At 38.1% G+C, this 15,126-nt stretch overlaps 1 non-coding gene across 1 annotated transcript; it reads right to left on the minus strand.

Annotated features, from left to right (window-relative positions):
* Positions 1-13,108: 13,108 nt before the first annotated feature.
* On the minus strand, positions 13,109-13,181 carry Trnag-ccc (transfer RNA glycine (anticodon CCC)). Its single transcript has one exon. It is a non-coding gene; the product is annotated as a tRNA-Gly (tRNA).
* Between the last annotated feature and the right edge of the window lie 1,945 nt (positions 13,182-15,126).

Here is a 15,126-nt window from a genome sequence, read left to right on the forward strand (position 1 = left end):
ATTTTAAATGCACCTGGGAGCTTGTTATTTGTAACAACCCTGTAGCAAATACACATTCATCTTCTACATTACTCTCGGGAATATAGCTTAGCAACAGGAGCTCTTGTAAAGAAGCCTTCAGGATTTAATAGACAGTAAACTCCGAATGATTCAGTAAATGTAGGGCAAATACAAAACAACTAATGCATTTATACTTAGGCTATATTAATAAAAGTATATCTAAACTAAGGGAGGTGATTATCTGGGCTCTGTTGATGTCAGAACATTGTAAAGTATTGTGTACAGTTTATGGATTCTACAGCTCTTTCATCATTATAGTGATGTTACAGGCTCACAATATCATGTCTAAAATACTTAAGGCCAGACATCTTTCAAAAATTCAATTTATTACAGTTTAGAAAGGTAATACAGTATCATACACTGTATTTATATAGCATATCCAGTGGGATCTAGGATAGCATCCCCTAATCAAAGAAATTAATATTCTATAGAAAATTCTATGAATATACATATTATATGGAAATAATGAAGATTACCAACTTATCTATATCTATATATTTATATCTATCTATATATCTATACCTCTCTCTATATATATCTGTATACATATATATTTACATCAGTTTAGATTTTTCTGCAGAATAATTCAGTTTGTCAGGTTTATGGCCACACAATATGAAAAATGCTTTTACGTTTTAGGGTTTTTTCATTTCTGAATTACATATTAGACACTGTAGAACTACATGAGGGTATAATGTGAGTATCTGTATACCCATAATAATAAAGATCTAAACAATGCAGGAAGGGGCAAAAAGAAAAAAAAAACACTCTATTTCCTAACCCTTAATCCTAGAGTTCAGAGATGTAATTCATTTTAATCACTTCTCTTTGTGGGTCTCTTTCTGATTATTTCCATAACTCAAAATGCCATGTTTATAAATATATATTTCTTGATTTATAAACTTTTTTGATTTATAAATTTTTAAGGTAACTTTTCTGCCAATATATAATGAGCTCATTCTACATCACCATTTCTTCCTTACTGACCCACTACCACCACTTACAAATCAATGTTACTCACATTTTTATTTTTAGTTATAACCATAATTGATACACTTAAACTTAATTTCTTAATCTTTCAGTTTTAGATGATATCTTTACCTTTGTTTTGTTTAAGAGGAATTACTGTCTCATGCTAATAAAAGAAGATAGCCATAAGAAGAGTAAAGAGACATAAAACATTGTCATAAGAATCATAGAGCCTAAAGAAGAGGAAACTCAAGAAAAAGGTGGAAATTTTCCTCAAACAGTTGAAGGGATATCATGAAGATAGATGAACAGTGAGTACTGAATTAATATGGAGTTTACAGGACAGATTTAGGATTAGTGTAAACAAAATTTTAAAGGTTAAGCTAGGTCTATCCAAAGATGATACAGACATCTTCAAGAGGTAGGGAGTTCCCTGTTACTAATTGTGTATAAACAAGAACTTGATATTCTCTCGGCAGGAAAGTTAGAGAGGAATTCAAATATCAATTGATTGGTGTGGACTTGATAATATTTAAGGTCTTTCCCATTCTGAAAATCTAGTATACAGTGATATCTTGGTCTCTAGGATCTCTTACAGTTAAAACTAATCTATAATCCCATGATATTTGTCTTCATAGCACTATGACTAAAACAAATTAGATAGATTTTCCAGTAAGTTAAGGATCTGTCATCTATTGAATCAGATACTTTAATTCAGAATTCTGTACTTCTATTCTAAGAAGTCTCACTACATTCCTTCTGATGTGATTTTTGCCCCCATGCACAGCTAGTTCTTTGAAGATAGCAAAGGAACTAAAAAATGTTTGTGTCTAAGCATTACTTTTATAAGTCATAGTCAGGGAAAACAAGAGAGAGAGGAAAAAGAATCAAGTCAGCAAAGAATAATTTTGTCTGAGGGTTGAGACTTGCATGTGAGGGGGCAGGAGGGTAAGTTGTCAAGATCTTCAAAGGACTCCCCATTTTTCCAGTTTTTTGCCTATTGGAAAAATTGATTTCAAATTTAAACTCCAGGTATCCAATTCATCCATTTTCACTCATGGTGAGAAGATAGGTATACCGCTGCAGGTAAATGTGCAGGGAATCTCCCTTATGTATTTATCCTTGAAGATGACAAAGGTGGATGGAGACATCTCAGGAAGATTTGATAATAAACAGAAATTTATATTTGTTGTCCTATCACCTCCATCCACTAATCCTTTTCCTTGTCATTTTCTTTTTTTATGTCTTCATTTAAAATCTTTAAACAAAGTTTACATAAGCCTCAAATATAAATGAATTAGCAAAGGGTATTTGGCCTATTATGGTGTTTTTTTGCAGGCATGCATATCATAAAGTTCAAGAATAAGTATTGTTTTGTGTATTTCTGTCTCATCTCCTCAGAATTTGCTATTATAAAATCACAGGAGGTAATGCCTCCCATTGAATGACAGGCTTAACCATGTTTGTGCATGCATGCAAATCCTCCTGAAATTGCCATGAATATAAATGTATACATGCTCTCAAATACATGAGTGAAAATTAAATGTCTAGGGTGAAATATTTTAAAGAATTACTTGAATAATTCAAATTAAACAGTAGTTTCAGCAAAACAATAGAAAACCCAAAGCAATTATTCTTAGCTTTGTTTTATTTTCTAAAAAAACAGCATATTTCATAAAATAATGGCACTTAAATTAAACCTCCACACATCCATAACTATACACATGAATGTATACATGCATACATACACACATTCCTCCTCATAGTCAGAATATTTCCCCGTTCATGTATTTTGAGCCACGGAGCAAATATATAATACATCCATTTATTTCTGGATGCAGAGGTGGTCATAAATTGTTTGAAGTAAGCCTAGGGAAATATATCTAAGTTGACCAAGACAGAGTCTACTTTAATCTAGAAAAACAAGGACTGAGAGAGTATAGTAGTGACTAGTCATAAATTCATAAAGGAAATAAGGAGAATGATTTTGGTTGTCAAGCTCTATAACATTGAACTAGAGCAGAGATGCACAAACATAAATAAAAAATTTGAAGTTTCCCAGAATGTCACCAATGAAAGGAAATCTTGTACCACATAGCAATGAGAGAGTAAATTAATAGGATTTTCTACTTAAAGAGACTGTCATGCTGAGTTTCCAAAATTATTTCAGTTATGTCATGGATAATAGTCACAATGATGTGTAAATCAAGTTTTCATGGAACATGGTTGTCTTTGTCCTTTTTGTGCTGCTATGACAGAATTCCGGGACAGGGTAATTTTTTAAAAAAAATATTCCTTATAGTTCTTGAGGATGGAGATTCCAACATCAAGGCATTGGAAAGTTTGGTGTCTTATAAGAACCAAGCTTGATTTCTAAGATGGAACATTGAATGCTGCATCCTCCAGAGGGGAGACACATGTTCCATACATGACAGAAGAGTAGAAAAGCCAAAATAAAGTGAGAGAAGGCTGAACTCATCCTTTTATACTGATGCCAACCTTACCCATGAGGGTGAAGCCCACATGGTCTCATCATTTCTTAATGATCCCATCTCAGAATACTCTTAACAATGATAATTACATTTCAACACAAGTTTTGAAGGGCACAAGTATTCCAACTATAGCAACAATCATTTTTGAAAATGTTTACCCTCAAAATAGTTTCATATTTTATTTTTCCATTTATTGCTATGTCTTTATGAACTGAAACCATGACTTGAAGACATGTAGTAACTTGTATTAACAAAATGTTAACTGATTATATAATTATATCTTAGAATGCCCTGTGCCACATAAATTTTCCTAAATGTCCTCTGTAGGATAAGGTGGGGAAATGAGATAGTCAAGAGATCTTAAATTAACTAAATATGATCAAGAAGAGGCAAAAATGAATCCACAGTTGGGGAAAACTGGGTAAAGGTTACATGTGGCCTCTCTGTACTAGTTTTGTAAATCTCTGAGACTGTATAATTATTTCAAAATTATTACCTCATGTACATGTATAACTGCATGATGATGTAATCCTGCAATATGTATAATCAGAAAAATGAGAGATTACACTCTATTTGGTTACGATCTATCAAAATGTATAAATGCATTCTACTGTCACATACAACTAATTAGAACAAATAAAATAAAAAAATTAAAAAGAGATTTTAAAAAACAATCCATAATTATCAAAGATCTCATCAAACATGATGAAATTAATAGGACTTAGGAGACAGCTTAGATGGTTACAGAATTTTTAAATCAATCACAATGAGATTTTTTTTAATCTCTGTTTTTTTCCTTTTATTTTGAAGTTGAGGAATTGATAAAGCTTGCTACTTTGTAGCATAATGAACAGCCTGACTCATTAACCAGGTAACCAGTAAACTAAACAGGATGCTTCCCCCACACTCCTCCTGCTTTCTGTTTGAATGCCAGTTCTTTGCACTCATATACTGCTGATTCCTGCAAACACAAATGTTTTACTTGTATGTGGACTGGAAAGACATATCTGTTAATATACAAACCTCCAACATGGGCCTTGTCATTGAATCACTTTTGTAGTGAATGTTTCCAGTAGGTGCTAAATACTAATTTTTATTTGTTAATACAGAAACTGTCAGGGCATGAGGGTGTGGGGGTGGGGAGATGGAGATAGAGGAGGGACAAAGCCTTCACTCTATTGTCCTGGGCCATATTGGAATTCAGATTGGCTAATGACAAAAACTTCTCTCCAGGTACCAGTGAGTCAACTGACAAGCTGGCAATCACTCCCACAGCCTCTTTAAGGCTGTCTTTAAATAAAATATTCTTTAAACCCCACACCTCATCCTCTTATGTCAATTGCAGCAAGATAAATGTTACATTAGATCCCATCACATATTTTCAATTAAAGAGGCTTTGGAGCATGTTAGTGTAATTTGAATGCAGGCACTTCATTTTTTTTTCTATTTTTTTCCTTTTTTATTTTGAAGTTGAGGGATTGATAAAGCTTGCTACTTTGTAGCCTAATGAACAGCCTGAGTCATTAACCAGGTGAATAAAGAGGGTATGAATGGGTCCCCTCCCCTCCATCATTTTTAATTTTAATTTGCCTTAGTGCAGGGAGCAATTCTGCCACTGACAGCACATTTCCCATCCTTACTACCTGAGTTACTAACTGACAAGGAGAAAGTTTGCCAAGTCAGAGTAAATATCTATACCTTTACCTCCTCCCATATCTGGATTTTAGCTCTCCATGACATCAAAAGAAGGTTACAAAAAGGTGACTAAAAGAAAAAAAATTATGTTCCAAAAAGGATCCAGGGGGTAGAAAAGTTCAGTGATAAACAGTATTCCTTCAGCACCAGATGACACTGTATTTTGGGGATATATGACTTAGAAGGTCAGGAAGGGAGGAATCATTAATTTACCAAAGTATATAAAGGCTGAAATAATAGAAGATGGTCTTTCATGGATGCAGCAGGCAAATACTGAGAGATGTGGTTTTAGGAGCACTCTATAAAGCCCATTGCTACCACCTCTATAATTACTCTGACAATTCACCTTTCTCCCAACTAACAGAAGATTTCACATATGGGGAACTCTGGGTGAAGCTATGAATTCAGTAAAGATGGCCATGCTGCCCCTTTTGTTCTTATCTGGAAATCATCCCACAAAGAAAGAAATAGCAAGTCCAGTTAGAAGGGAGATAGAGGAATCAGTAAGGGATGTCTAAAAGAGATTGAAGAAGACATTCTCAAGCGTGTTGACTTAAGTTCAATAGAGATCAGTCTTCTATGTAAAATTTCTAGCCTTTCTGTACTCCATACTACTGAAAGGGATTAAGCATCTATTCACATATGGAGATCCATGTTCAGAGAAAATGTTTCCTCTGCCACCTCTCTGAAGTCACAGGAATTATCAAAGCACTTAAGCTAGAATTGAGGACAGGCAGTTAGTGTAGAAATAGGGAATCAGGTCAAATCGAGGAAATGGAAGCCATGAAAGCCATCTGCCTCTGGAAGTTGGACACTGCTCTTGGGAAAATGGAATGTCAAAGACCTCTGAGCCCATTGATTATCAAAATTACCTGCCCTTATGGAGGACTACAGGCAGTGAGTTGCTAATTAATGCCCCCTGGGCCCTTACCTGCCCGAATCACTTTGGTCCTTCCCCTGCCCATCTGCTTCTCACTTTTTGCATCTTACCTGCAAAACTGGGCCTAGTCATGTAGGCAGGAAGGAAAGAGATAACAGGGAAGGAGCAGGAAAACAAAACCTATAAAAAGGACAAGATTTACTCATCCCATGAATTCTGCCTTTGGGTCCCTTGGGAGAAGTCTGTTTTTACTTTTTTTTTTAATAAAGCTTCTTACTTTCTACTCTACACTTGCCTCAGCATGCTCCTCTGGCATTATACTTCAACACCTGAGGAAGCAGGACTCCTCAAGGTAAATGGTAGTATCAGATTTGGAGGTCCCACCAAGATCTACACCGAGATAAGCTTCTCTTTCCATGTATCCCATGTCTGCTTGAGGTGCATCTTTCTGTCTCTTTCTTTCTGGAGGGAAAAATGGGCTGCAGTTAGTGCAACTACCATCCTTCAAGACTCCGGTGAAAGGTTTCCTGGCCCAGATGGTTCCCAATCACCTGCTCTACACAGACCAGGCATGTTGGGTCCTGCTGAAGTCATTTTCTACTTTACTGTCCAGGCCTGGAGGGCAATTGTTGTCAGTACACAGTATCCCTAGTCCTGATCTATCTTGGATGTGTGGAGGAGGATGAAGGGTTGGAACAACTGTGGGGCTCTCTGGCCTGGATTACTCTTAGGCGGATCCCAAAGGTTCCTTCTCCAGATTCCCCCTCCCAACTGCCCTAAGGAATATCCAGGGTGATCAGTTGTTGAATGGCACTGAGGGAAAGTGCCAATTACTTTTGCCTCCATATGGGTCTCACAACACTCCCCCACATTCACTCCCTCCTGGATGTTCCCCTTCACTTGCTGATCAGACATTAGGAATTCAGATGGTAGGATCAAGAAAAAGACATGGGAGAATTAGTAAGAAAATGCCCAGATTACTTTTGTTTGCATAGTTAGCCTTCACTAGTTTGTTTAAAAATTTCCTGTGCTTAAATGTGCTCACTGTGTTCTAAGCTGCAGGGGAAGGTATTTTAAATCAACCCCTCCCTTAAGTCCCTCGGAGAACAGGGTATTATATGCGTAACAACCAGTAGATGTCCCCTCACCCTCTAGAGATTCCTTTAGTCTACAGAAAATAGGCAAGAAGATGTACAATTTTTCTTTTGTCATGGGTTTCTCATAATTAGGAATTTATAGTGGCAGGGAGGAAAGCCATAATGCCCTTAAGTCTGAATCCTCCAAGGGTCTCTAGCGTAGGGCAAATTAGGATCCCAGCACGTTGTTGAAGAAGGCCAGAAATAACATTGGCAAAGCCAGGTAGTGAGAGACGGGTTTTTCTGGACTGTCTTGAAGTTCAAACTTAGGGAGAAGCCCCTAAAAATGGTCTTCAGCATGGGTGCCTGTGGTCTATTTTTTCTATTCTTCACTCAGATGGAAGCTTTACTATTAACAGTATTGCCAGGTTCACCACTAGCCTGCATACTGAAAAACTGGGACAAATTTGACCCACGACACTCAAGAAAAAGCACCTAATTTTCTTCTGCCATCAGGCCTGGCCTCAATACAAACTCTCTGATGGAGAATCCTGGCCGCCAAAGGGAAGTATAAATTTTAATACCATTTTACAGCTTGATAGATTTTGCAAAAGGGAAGGAAAATGGTGTGAAGTTCCATATGTTCAGGCCTTCTTTACCCTAAGGGAAAGCCCCAAATTATGCCAGCAATGTAAAGTAGACTTAGCCATAACCATTGCCATAAAGGAGGAAAACCTTAAGGAATCACCTACTGAGGAAAAGGAATCATGGGGACCCCCCGCCAAGGCTCCATTTTCTGCTAATGTCCATCAGCAGGCTTCCTGTTCTCCATACCCTGGCCTTTCTCCATCCACCCTGACAGACAGATCAAATATCTCCAGGAGATGCCAGGAAGAGAATTTGGACCAGTTAAAGTAAACACCCCCTTTTCCCTCAAAGACCTAAGAAAGATAAAAATGAACTTAGGGAGATTTTCAGAGGATCTAGATGAATATCATGAGGTATTTCAAAACCTATGTCAGGTGACTGATCTCACCTGGGAAGATATTATACTGTTAAACAGACTTTAACCTCCAATGAGAAGGAAGCCACCCTAAAAGCAGCTGAACAATTTGGGGATGACCTACACCTTGCTTATGCTCCAGGAGCCCAAACTAGAAGCAAACCCAACTATCCATTGGGAGCACAGGCAATTCCCAGAATTGATCCTGACTGGGATTCAAATGATGAACAGGGTGCTTAGGAGATTAGACATTTCCAAATATTAGTCCTTGAGGCCCTTAAGAGAATCAAACAAAAACCTATAAACTATTCCAAAGTCTCTGAAATTATACAAGGTCCCCAGGAAAGCCCAGCTATTTTCATGGAGAAACTCAGGGAAGCAATGAGAAAATACACCACCTGGATCCCGAATTCACAGAGGGCCACCTACTTTTAAAGGACAAATTTATCATTCATCTGGCCCCAGACATTTGGAGAAAATTACAAAAATTGGCATATGGTCCTGATTAATCCTTACATGATATCCTCTGACTTGCAACTTCCATTTTTTATAATCAAGATAATGAAGAAAAAAAGGAAAGAGAGTGTAGACACAAGAAAAATGTTGAAGCGCTGGTCTTAGCCCTAAGAGGAGTATGCTTTCCTGGTGAAAAAGTAGGAAAGTAGAGTATACCACAGGCCATGAAAGGGATTTGTTTCTGTTGTGGAGAAGAGGGACATTTCAAACTGGAATGCCCACAAGCCAAATGACCACCTCCAAAAATCCTGCCCTAAATGTCAAGGCAATCATTGGAAAAGTGACTGTCCTCAGGGGCATAGGACCTCAAGGCCAGACTCTTCCACAAAGGCCTGATGGGGCCCAGGGTCAATTATAATGACTCCTATAGCTCCTATCACTAAGCATGAGCCCCGGGTATGCTTCTCCATAGGGAGCCAAGACATCAACTTCCTCTGAGACACTGGCGCCAATTTTTCCCTACTCACCTCTTATCCCAGACCTCTTTCCTCTAATACTACAATGGTGCAAGGGGTATCTGGATGGCCTATTACCAGAAAGTTTACTCACCCACTAAGTTGTGAGTGGGATGGGATGATGTTTTCTCATCCTTTTCTGATAGTCCCAGAATGTCCTACCCCTTTATTGGGAAGGGACTTAAACTATCAAAACTTCAGACTTCCATTACAATGATTTGGGACCACTGGGACCATTATGTTTACTTCTATTAGAATGTGATATAAACCCTGAAGTATGGACCACTGAAAGCAAAACTTGGTGGGCAAATAAACAATCCCAATTAAAATAATATTAAAGGACCCCTCTGTCTTTCCACATCAGAGACAATACCCGCTATGCCCAGAAGCAAAAAAAAAAGGGCTTATTAAAGATCATTCAAAACCTCAAACAGCAGGAACTTTTGGTAGCCTATAACAGCCCATATAATACACCCATTTTGAGAATTCAGAAACCAAATGGGGAATGGAGTCGTTCAAGACTTCAGAATAATTAATGAAGCAGTTTTTCCCCTCCACCCAGTAGTTTCTAATCTCTATACTCTGTTATCTGAGAGCACAGATAAGTGCTGCTTGGTTTACTGTGTTAGACTTAAAAGATGCCTTTTTTGCATACCTCTAGACTCTCAATCTCAGTATCTGTTTGCCTTTGAGGAACCAGATAGTGGATCTCAATTAACCTGGACAGTACTGCCCCAAGGATTTAAAGATAGCCCTCACTTGTTCAGACAAACTCTAGCTAAGGACTTAACGAAATTCAGAGATAAAAAATCTATAGTTTTATGTAGATGACATCCTTTTATGTGCCTCCACCCAGGAGGAATGTCAAAAAGTTACTACAGAACTCCTAAACTTCTTAGCCAAATAGGGTTATAAAGTCTCAAAAATAAAGCTCAATAATGTCAACAACAGGTTCAATATTTAGGATTACAACTGTCTCAAGGAACCTGCAAACTAGGACAGGAAAGAATAACCCCCATTGGACAATATCTTCTATCCCAGACCATAAGGCAACTCAGAGGCTTCCTAGAGATAACTGGATACTGCAGGCTTTGGATTCTTGGGTATAGGGAATTAGCTAAGCCTCTTTATTTACAGCCTCCTTAAAGAAATTCTACACCAAAGAACAACCACCCTCATATGGGAACCAGAACATATCAAAGTCTTTAAGACATTAAAAAGGGGCCTTACTCCAAGCTCCTGCCCTCACTTTACCTTCTGAAGAAAAATTTAACCAGTTTGTCACTGAAAGAGGAAGAATAATCCTAGGAGTGGTCACACAAAAGAACAGACCTGCTCAACAGCCAGTAGCTTATCTTAGCAAGGAACTTAACATGGTGTCTCAGGGATGGCCCCACTGTTTGCCAGTAATTGCAGCTGTACCCCTACTAGTCCCTGAGGCAATCAAACTCACCCTGGGAAGAGACCTTATTGTCTACATTTCCCATGAACTCTCAGGGATTTTAAACACAAAAGGAGGACTATGGTTCTCAGATTGTCACCTTCTAAAATATCAGACTTTACTTCTGGAAGGACCCATAACTCAGGTAAAGACTTGCTCTAATTTAAACCCAGTCACTTTCCTCCCAGAAACATTAGAGGAAATTCCTGAACATGACTGCCAACAGGTCCTAGCTATAAATTACTCAGGTCAAGAAGATCTTCAAAACCTTCCCCTGTCTAATGCAGACCTCACCATGTTCACTGATGGAAGTTCCTTTATGGAACAAGGAGAACACAAAGCTGGATATGCTGTGATGACTCTACATGACACCTTAGAGGCACAATCTTTGCCCCCAGGTACAAGTGCACAAATTGCAGAACTGATAGCCCTAACAAGAGCCCTTGAACTAGGGAGAAAACAAAAAATTAGTATTTATACTGACTAAATATGTCTACCTAATCCTGCATGCACATGCAGCAATTTGGAAAGAGAGAGGATTTCAAACAACTGGGGGAACTTCTATAAAAAAATATGAACAGACATTAAAACTATTAGAAGTTGTTCATTTACCCAGAGGTAGCAGTAATCCACTGCCCAGAACATCAGAAAGGAATAGATGAAATAGCAGAAGGTAACAGATGAGCAGATCAACAAGCCAAAGAGGCTGCTAAGGGAACTTTATAATAAATGACAACCTTAGCCTCTCCAATATGGACCGCCCCCCCAGACATAAGACCTCAATACACCCAGGAAAAAATACAGCAGCCTTTATCTCTAGATAATCTCTTACCTTCTGGATAGATTCAAATGGAAGATAACAAACTTTACTTACCTGCTAATTCCCAATGGAAGATTTTACACACCCTACATTAATCTTTCCATCTGGGAAAAGAAAATACTCTCAAATTAACTCAAGAGATGTTTGAAGGAAAACGTATTTCAAAAACAATCCAACAAACAGTCAAAGCCTGTGAGACATGCCAAAAAAATAACCCACTTAACTATGCCCAAAAGCCCCCAAGATTACAAAGGACAGGGCAATTCCTTGGAGAACACTGACAACTTGATTTTACTCACATGCCTAAGAGCAATGGATTCCAATATTTATTGGTCATGGTAGATACCTTTACTGGATGGACTGAGGCCTATGCCTCCTGGACTAAACAGGAAGAAGAAGTAGTAAAACCCTTATTATAGGAAATAACTCCTCAATTTGGGCTGCCCCACAGCCTCCAAAGTGACAATGGAGCTGCTTTCAAGGCAGTGTCATTCAGGGAGTATTCAAAGCTCTAGGCATAAAATACCATCTTCATTGTGCATGGAGGCCTCAATACTCAGGAAAGGTAGAAAAGACTAATGACACCCTAAAGGGACATCTAAGAAAACTCACTCAAGAAACCCACTACCCATGGCCTAAAATGTGCCCCTGGCCCTACTTAGAATGAGGAACACTCCCAAAACATTAGGGCGCAGCCCATTTGAGCTCAGAGACCATTACTAAGGAATGATATCCTTAAAGATCAAGAAACTGCAGATTTAGTGGCTCATATAACAAAGTTGGCCAAGTTTCAAACTGAAATCTCTAAATATCCCATATCTAGGCCAATCACTTCTCCACCTCTGTATGAGCCTGGAGATCTAGTTATGATCAATACCACACCTTCTAATTCTCCAAAATTAGACCACATTTGGAAAGGACTTTTCCTGTAATATTATCTATTCCCCCTGCAGTAAAAGTGCTGGGACAGGAAAACTGGATTCACAACTCTTGAGTTAAAGCCTACCATCCTGAGTCAACTTGCAAGGAAACTTCTTCCCAAGGAACTGAGGAACGATACTCCTGCACTCCAATAGAAGACTTAAAATATCTCTTCTGCAGAGACAATGGTGACATGTAAACTTTTCTTCCTCTCTTCATTATTGTAGACAGATCCACTGAAACTAACTCCTTTCTAAATTGGGCCCAACAGTATGCCACTAGGTTATAAAAAGATAATTGCTAGATATGTGGACTATTACCCTTTTCCAGAACCTCTGGACTACCCTTGTGGGTATCTCCTTTACAGGGAGGTGACTGGATAAATTTATAGTCCTTAATATTAGAACAAAAGGAAGAAAGACCCTCTGTACAAACTGCTACTCATGCCAATAAGTTTATGGCCTATATATGAAACCCTATCACCACCAGGTCATGGAAAATTTTCACTTTAGAGCAGACCAACATTCAAACTTCTACCACTGTTAAGTCACATATAGGTCCATTACTTATAACTCTTCACCATCACCACCAACATGTCACAGATATAAGGATGGTTATTATCAGGTTTGGGATGGATATTTAAGGCTTACACCCACCATTGGGCATCTAAACCAAAAAGCCCCAATCTGTTGGGAACAACATAACAATACATATGACAAATGTAGCAATGTGACTGACATCCTTTTTTTTTTTCCTTTTCTTTTTTTTTTTTTTTTTTTTTGGCAGTGCTGGCGATTGAACCCAGGGCCTTGTGCTTGGGAGGCAAGAACTCTACCAACTGAGCTACATCGCCAGCCCTGTGACTGACATCCTTAAAGATTTACACTCTCAGATAGAGGCCATGTCCTCCCCAGACTTGTCACAGGGAGAAATTCTTAGTGTCTGGTTCTCTGGTACTTCCTGGTGGAAAACATTATTAGTCTCTATCATCATCATCATATTCATTGGTGTGTTCCTATGCTGTGGCATTTAATGTTGCATAATTTTCTATAATAAATTCAGACTAACACTTCTCCTTGATTAGACATATTATTGCTCTACCACTGACCATACTAAAATTTATGAGAGGGTAGATGATTCAGTATAATTTGTTCTACTGTATTTTCAACCTCTCTACTTGGCAATAGATCATCTCCACTTGAATTTTTCCATGGGAAATTCAAACTCAAAATGTACAAGGTGAAATGTCTCTCCCATTACATTCTTTGTCCCATCCATATATCAGCATTCAAGGTTTTATCCTGCTTCCATCTAGTTGCACAAGTGAGTCTTCAGGATTATTCTTGATTCTTTTTAATTCATTGTTTTTAAATATATGTGACAGTAGAGTGTATTTGAACATATTATATACACATGGAGTAAAACTTATTAGGATCCCATTCTTGTGGTATTACATGACATGGAGTTAAACTGGTGGTGTATTCATTTATGAACATAGGAACGTTATGTCTGATTCATTCTGCTATTTTTCCTATTCTATCTCACCTCCCTTCCCTTCATTCTCCTTTCTCTAATCCAATGAACTTCTATTCTTTCCACTCCCCCTTATTGTATGTCAACATTCACATACCACAGAAAACATTTGGCCTTTGGTTTTCTGAGATTGACTTATTTCTTTTTTTTAATGTAAACAAATGGGATACATGTTGTTTCTCTATTTGTACATGGAGTCAAGGCATACCATTTGTGTAATCATAAATTTACATAGGGTAATGTTGTTTGATTCATTCTGTTATTTTTTCCCCTTCCCCCACCCCTCCCAACCCTCTTTTCCCTCTATACAGTCCTTCCTTCCTCCATTCTTACCACCCTCCTTATCTCTAACCCTAAACCTAACCCTAACCCTAATGCTAACCCCTCCCACTCCCCATTATATGTCATCATCTGCTTATCAGCGAGATCTTTCATCCTTTAGTTTTTTGAGATTGGCTTATCTCACTTAGTATGATATTGTCCAATTTCATCCATTTGCCTGCAAATGCCATAATTTTATCATTCTTCATGGCGGAGTAATATTCCATTGTATATATATATATATATATATATATGCCACAGTTTCTTTATCCATTCATCAACTGAAGGGCATCTAGGTTGGTTCCACAATCTGGCTATGGTGAATTGAGCAGCAATGAACATTGATGTGGCTGTATCTCTGTAGTATGCTGATTTTAAGTCCTTTGGGTATAGGCCAAGGAGTGGGATAGCTGGGTCAAATGGTGGTTCCATTCCGAGCTTTCTGAGGAATCTCCATACTGCTTTCCAGAGTGGCTGCACTAATTTGCAGCCCCACCAGCAATGTGTGAGTGTTCCTTTTTCCCCACATCCTCACCAACACCTATTATTGCTTGTGTTCTTGATAATCGCCATTCTAATTGGGGTGAGATGGAATCTTAGGGTAGTTTTGATTTGCATTTCCCTTATTACTAGAGATGTTGAACATTTTTTCATATATCTGTTGATTGCTTGTACATCTTCCTCTGTGAAGTGTCTGTTCATTTCCTTAGCCCATTTGTTGATTGGATTATTTGTATTCTTCGTGTAGAGTTTTTTGAGTTCTTTATAGATTCTGGAAATTAGCACTCTATCTGAAGTATGAGTGGCAAAGATTTTCTCCCACTCTGTAGGCTCTCTCTTCACATTACTGATACTTTCCTTTGCTGAGAGAAAGCTTTTTAGTTTGAATCTATCCCAGTTGTTGATTCTTGCTTTTATTTCTTGTGCTATGGGAGTCCTGTTAA

Source organism: Sciurus carolinensis, chromosome X (genome assembly GCF_902686445.1).
Source record: "Sciurus carolinensis chromosome X, mSciCar1.2, whole genome shotgun sequence".
In the NCBI taxonomy this organism is placed as follows: Eukaryota; Metazoa; Chordata; class Mammalia; order Rodentia; family Sciuridae; genus Sciurus; species Sciurus carolinensis.